This window comes from Myotis lucifugus, unplaced genomic scaffold, assembly GCF_000147115.1.
Source record: "Myotis lucifugus unplaced genomic scaffold, Myoluc2.0 scaffold_3, whole genome shotgun sequence".
In the NCBI taxonomy this organism is placed as follows: domain Eukaryota; kingdom Metazoa; phylum Chordata; class Mammalia; order Chiroptera; family Vespertilionidae; genus Myotis; species Myotis lucifugus.
Window position 1 is genome coordinate 8622329 of NW_005871051.1, and position 7231 is coordinate 8629559.

A 7231-nucleotide genomic window follows, 5' to 3' on the forward strand; every position below is an offset into this window, starting at 1 on the left:
AGAGATGCTTCCTGCTAAGATGCTTAAGATGTTTTAGCCTGAGGAAGAGTGGTCTGGGCATGCCCAGGAAAGTTAAAACAATGAATTTCTTGCTTTAACATTTACCTGTGCTTATAAACACTCCATCTTAGACAGACTGTGTTGTATGGACTTAGAAAGATCCAAAAGTACAGTGCCTGGGTTCATGTCCCAACTCGGCCACTTACCAGCTAAATGGCTTTGGGCAAATTAGCTCAGTTCCTTCAGCTGTAAAATGGGGATAATTATAGGACCTGCCCCATAGGTTGTTACGGGGTTGTTACTCCTTGATTCATGGGCTGCAGAATGGATGTTGTTTTGGTAGACATGAAAACAACATTAATCTCCTTTTACATCTCCCTCAGAACTCTTGGGTGATCAGGTATACTGTCAATTAGCAGTAATATTTTGAAACAAACCTTCTTTTTTCTGAGCAGCAAGTCTCAATAGTGGGCTTAAAATATTCAGTAAACCATGTTGTAAACAGATGTGCTGTCATCCAGGCTTTGTTGTTCCATTCATAGAGCACAGGCAGAGTAGAGTTAACATAATTCTTAAGAGCCCAAGAATTTTTGAAATAGTACATGAGCTTTTGCTTCAACTTAAACTCACCCGCTGCATTAGCCCCTCACAAGAGAGTCGGCCTGTCCTTTGAAGCCAGGCATTGAGTTGTCCTCTTTAGCTATGGAAGTTCTACATGGCATTTTCTTCCAATGTATGGCTGTTTTGTTTACATTGAAAATCTGTTGTTTGGTGTAGCCACCTTCATTAATGATCTTAGCTAGATTTTCTGAATACCTTGCTTTAGCTTCTACATCAGCACTTGCTGCTTCACCTTGCACTTTTATGTTATGAGGATAGTTTCTTTCATCAAACTTCATGAACCAACCTGTGCTAGGATTGAACTTTTCTTCTGCAACTTCCTCACCTCATGCAGCCCTCATAGAACTGAAGAGTTATGTCCTGCTCCAGATTAGGCTTTGGCTTAAGGGAATGTTGCGACTGGTTTGATCATCTCTGCAGACCGCTAAAGCTTTCTCCATATCAGCAAAAGGCTGGTTTGCATTCTTATCATCGGTGTGTTCACTGGAGTAGCACTCTTAATTTTCTTCAAGAACCTTTCCTTTACATTTACAACTTTCTATTTGGCATAAGAGGCCTAGCTTTTGGCCTCTCTAGGCTTTCAACATGACTTACTCATTAAGGTTATTTCTCGCTTTTGATTTAAAATGAGAGATGCACAACTCTTCCTTTCATTGGAATATTTAGAGCCCATTGTAGGGTTATTAATTGGTCTAATTTCAGTATCGTGATGTCTCAGGAAATAGGGAGGCCCAAGGAGAGGGAGATGGGGGAATGACTGGTCAATGAAACAGTCAGAACACACACAGAATTTATGGATTAAGTTTCCTGTCTTAATCAAGCCCAGTTCATGGCACCCCAAAACAATTACAATAGTAACAGGACAGATGTAATCACTGATCACAGATCACCATAACAAACACAGTAATAATGAAAAAGTTTGAAATATTGCTGTAATTACCCAAATGTAACACTGAGACACAAGTGAGCAAATTCGGTTGAAAAAATGGTGCCAATAGACTTTCTCAAAGCAGGGTTGCTACATACCTTCAATTTAAAAATAAACACAAAGAGCCATAAAACGAGGTACGCCTGTACATACCTGCTGCATACAATGTTTAAACCACAGCTCAAGGCTATCAAAACTGTCAAAAATGCTAAAGAAAAAATGATCACCCTTTCTTATAGTTAAGCTCAAGGCTATCAAAACTGTCAAAAATGCTAAAGAAAAAATGATCACCCTTTCTTATAGTTAATTATTATTCAACCTGTAAATATCATTCATTTCATTGATTATGCTGTGATTATATTTTTTCTCTTTAAAGGGCCATTAAATCAGGTATAAAAGACCCATTAATTTTCTACTATAAATAGTCTCATAGACACTAAATACTTTATTGTTTGAATTAGTCACTGTAGTTCACACAGATGTAATTTTCTGTGAAGCTCTGGCTTTATGTCTTCCGTTGGCCACTTTTGTCGGCCACTCTCATCTTGCCCCAGTCCTGGGAACAATAACTCAGTTTCTAAATACATTAAATGTGTTGTAAATAGAATAGGTCTCCACAGCGCCACCTTGATGGACTCACCAACCTTGTTTCAATGTCATACATTTAAAGGCATCTAATAAAAGCTGCTTCATGCAGTCAGACACGTTTGCTCTGAGACTTACCAGGCAGATCAGCAAAGAACTTCATCTTGCTTATTCCTTCTCCACCATCACTCCCATCTCTGTTCCTGGAGACACACCATTATTGGATCTTAATAACAAGGAAGTTATAAAAACAGCATTTATGTAACACTTGCTAACATGTGAAGCACATTTATGAACATTATTTTATTTGATCTTCATAATTATACTTTGAGCTTAGAGTGTCAGCTCTTATAAATTGATTCCAATTTTGAGACAAGAGAACATGGTACTACCTATTCAATCATATAAAAATCCCTTCCAAGGTCTCAGACCACCTAAAACAGTGGTTCTCAACATGTGGGTCACGACCCCTTCGGGGGTGGAACGACCCTTTCACAGGGGTCGCCTAAATACATCCTGCATATCAGATATTTACATTACGATTCATAACAGTAGCAAAATTACAGTTATGAAGTAGCAATGAAAATAATTTTATGGTTGGGGGTCACCACAACATGAGGAACTATATTAAAGGGTCTCGGCATTAGGAAGGTTAAGAACCACTGACCTAAAACAAGCAAGACCTTTGGGGTTGTTTTCATGGTAATGTAGGGCCTTAGCTGGAGTTCCCCCAGAAGCAGGACCTGAGACTCAGATTTGAGTTTAAATGGTTTGGGTGATGATCCTAGGCAGTACAAGGGAGGGAGTGGGGAAATAAGACAGGAAGACAGGAAAGGGTGCTTAGTGGAGATGGTTACCACTGTGGACACATGGGGCTCAATCCTGTGGGGAACTCTGTAAATAGTATGGAGTGATCCTCCCAGCAAATGGAGAAACTGCAGTATTAATGCTCCAGCTCCCATTTATTACTGCTGAAAGGCTGTTCATTGGAAGGCACATGGGATTAACTCTCTCCAGGCTGAAAGAATCAGGTGTTTGCTGTAGAACATCAAGAGAAGCCAAAGGAAGCCCGAGTGCTCAGGGAAGCGCTCCTGTGTTCAAAATCACCAATGTCAGCTGTCTTGCTACAGTGCCAAACCTACTCAGTGAGAACGTAGAGATGGACCTTAGTTCCCTTTTCTGTGCAATTGTGTCCCCAACATCCCCGTGATTTGTATCTTTTAATTGTAATAGAACCTCTTCTCTGACCTCTGAGGCTTAGTATACTTTGGAACTCCCTTCCCTCCCCCCCCCCCGCCCCTTCCCCCCCCCCCCCATCCCACACACACACACTTACTGGTGGGACACCTCCTTCCTTCTTCAAAGTTTCTTCTCAGATTATAGATTTACTTCAAGGCAAGTCTGACTGATAAATCCTCTCTTTTATTAGGCAAAACAAATTAATATCCTAATCAGCAGCGGTCCTCAAAGGTGGCTCCAGGCCTGTATATTGGTTTGACCCACCTGGTGGATGGCTTTTAACTTTTTAATTAACTACCACATTTTTAAAAAATAAAATTTGAATTTTCTTCTTATCCTGAAGCATCGGATGATCTGGCAACCCTTGTGAAGGCAAAACAAAGATCTGCTGGAGGCGGGTGGAGGCTGCCGGTCTAGACAGAGCATGCGTTCTCCAGCAAAACTCCTGCCTCTTCTACACTCAGTCATCTTCACTCATTCCAGCCACCTGCCTGCTTCTCCGGGCTTCTGAATTAATGACACTTGACTTATAGCCCATTAGAGAAAAAAGAGATGGTACTTAGAGGTTGTGGCTTTTATTTGTTATCCCCTGTCACTGTCCTTGAAATCACACCATTTAGTGTGTAATTATTCTTAGCATTTATCTAACCTCCTAGCTCTATGTCCGTCTATGAGAAAGTAAGGGTTTTTTTTGGAGGGAGGAGGGGGCTGAGATCTTTGTATGAGGAATAATAAAGACCACTGTATAAATCTACATTTAATTTTCATTAGAATTGTCCTAGATCATGCTTGAACTTTAAATCCTATAAAGTAGAAGCAAATCTGTGTTTGAAATGGAAATTGCCAGGAGAAGGAAGGTGGAAGACTTAGATAATTTCATGTGGACCTGTGAAGTCACATCTTTCTATTATCTCTAAGTTGGAAGCCACCTGTTCCTCATGACTGTCTGACGGTTGGAACAAGAAACAGTTTAATTAAGTTACACGTGTGGGAGGAACATGCTTTGCAGCAGCAGCAGTTAGATTATTAATGGACTCCTATATTGAAGTGTTCACATTTTTGAAAGGCTAATTACAATATAATTTTAGTTTTAAAATATTGCTTTGCCAAGTGTGGGAGTTGTGTCATGTATTATTAAGTGGTACCTTTTATTCCATCTTGGGAAAAATATTGGTTTGGTTATGGTAATTCTTAGTGTCCAGTTATTTTTCTTGCTTTTGTACTCGATGCATCTAACTGTTGAAATAGAAAAATATGCTCCTTGGCTGTCAAATACCAATGCTACATTGGAGTTTCTTTGGATTTTCCTGACTTTTCTTATGAAGAAAGTCAAACTCAATCTATAGATGGAGAAAACTAAATGTCATGTTTTTCTTTGCTACCTGAGACCCATGATATTATCAGCTGTACAATTTCCACATTTCCAGAGGGAAGATTGAAGTAGCTGTCTAATGAACTAATTCTAAAATCTATGCTACCATTACCTGGTTATAGATGCACAAGTAGGGCTCCGGTTGAATGTAATAGCAATCACATGATTTGTAGATTCAAAGACCTAATTTAGAGTCCTTGTGTCGGAAGCTCTGTTTAATGCATATTCTAAACCTCAATAAACACACATACCTTCTCCCCACCTATCCTCCCAGTGAAAATCATGGTCACTCAATGACATTTCAGGTTCACCAAATCAGCGAGAATGAACCTACAGAGAAGAACGTGAATAGTGAGTAATTGGGATTTTTATGTGCTGCGAAGAGCCTCAGGGAGAAGTGTTTCTTTTTTAAGCAGCACCTATTCAGAGAAATCTTCCACTGGGCCTGGGAGCTGTGATCAGCAAGGGTTGGTAGCTGTGATCAGCAAGAGTTCTGAATTCTACCACTTCTGCATATCCTGTTAGCATAATTAAGGGGGTCATTGGCGTTAAAGTTGCCCATCAGCCCAGTGTCTCCATCAGCCTGTCCAGACAAGCCTTGCAGTAGCTGGCTGAGGACTTGCAATGATACAGGCTCAATTTCCTTCCATTAAATTCTGCTGTACTTTATTAAGCCAAAAAACAGACAGACAGACAAACACACAACATTCTGCCTGAAGGAAGTGCTGGCATTAAAGAGAGAGGCCTCATGTGCCCTGAAAGATGACTAATCCCTTACTAGTAGACCATTCAGCCACTTTTTTTGCCTAGCGTCATACTTTCTTCTGCACCATGGGTGAGAAAACTGACATAATGAGTCCCTAGCAATGAGCTGGGATTCTGCCAACCAATCCTTGGTAGGCAGTTGTACCAAGTCCTATTATTGTAGGACTAGAAGGGTGGCCATGGAAACCAAAACAACACAAAATGTCCTCTTGCCTGGGTATCCTAAGGCCAAGGGTGTTCCCACATTTTTTTGAGCCTGTGGCAAAAGTCCAGATCTGCACTGTCTCTTCTCACCTCATCCCCAGTGTGTTCTGACTGGTAGAGAGCTGACTTCTTCCTAAACCATCAAGAGCTAGTGACATACCATTTGGTGGAAAATCTACCCTACCACTTTACCCCAACCAAAGCCTCCCTCAATAATTGCTTACATGTTTTCAGTTCTAACTTGTGGATATGAGTTAGCACCTCACCCCTGATTTGCTTTTATATTTTATAGTTAATCTTTATAGTAAATCTAATTTTCTGATCCATCCAACTTCAGCTGTTTAATTGCTGAGAGATGAAGGGAAGAAAACTTCTATCACTTCTGCTTATCCTGTTAGCAATATTAAGGGGGTCAAGAAGAATAGAGAATGCCAAGACTATGTGCTCATAAGAATGTCCCAAGACTGATAATGATATGGTAATAGAAGAAAGAAAACAGCCCTTATTGGACACCAACTATGAATTAGACTCTCTGACCTTAATCTACTTGGGCTTAAAGCGTTTTCGAGTTGGCCATAGTTAAAGATAATTCTGTAACTTGAGCAAGAAGAAAGCCAGATGGTCTAGAAAAAGATTGAACTCATAATCTTCTATCCTAGAGGTAATTGTACCATAGCTAGAAATTCTTGGGGAATGAGCAAGGTTGAAGATATATATGGGCCAATGAAGTGAGTGATGGAGCAAGTGATGGTTTGGTATTAAGGTTTCTGTGGGATTTATTAGCGTTGTAGAGTTTTGGGGTACAGGAAGAAGAGGGAGAGGTGGTAAGTTTTTGAATGGCTGCCTATTTCTCATTGTCTCGGGCAGAAAGTGTAAGCTGTCAGGACTGACTGGTTTGTGAGATATTGAGGCCTCAATCTAAAATACAGTTTTCCAAAGGAAGAAACCCTGTTGTGTAAGAATCCTCAGATAACCTTCTTCAGTGCCTCTGGCTCTTAGGATATGTGTACAAAAGACCTGGGCATCCCATAATAACCTCCCAGGCCCTTGAAGCCTTGCAGCCTATGGGTTTACCCTCACAGGCAATGAGCGATGGGGTTCTTTCTTGTTTCCTCTTTCTGCTTAGGAATTGGAGAACAATTGTTTGATGTAATTCCTTCTTCCCCTTTATTATTTCTAATTCCACTTCCATCCCACCTGCAGTCTACACCACCGATGGCAACTCAACCGAAGTTCATGAGGAGCACAAATTATCTCTGAGCAAGGGCAGAGGCATAGGTTTCTGTTGTGCAAAGGCCTAGGGGCACAGAGGATGCTTTCTGTACCTGTTTGCATGTGAGAACAATGATATGTTCAATTTTGGGCTAGAATTTGTCAGTATAATCCTTGCATTACGTGTCTAGAATGGAATCTCTCTCCCCTTGGGCTACACTCTGTCACCACCCAGAAAACTCTGAGTTGCTAGGTAATGTCCTCCAACCCACAGAAACCAAGAGGGAGCCATGGCTGGCCTCCAC

General features: G+C 40.7%; 1 pseudogene; it reads right to left on the bottom strand.

Annotated features, from left to right (window-relative positions):
• Positions 1 to 287: 287 nt before the first annotated feature.
• Positions 288 to 1294, bottom strand: LOC111828069 (annotated as a pseudogene).
• Between the last annotated feature and the right edge of the window lie 5937 nt (positions 1295 to 7231).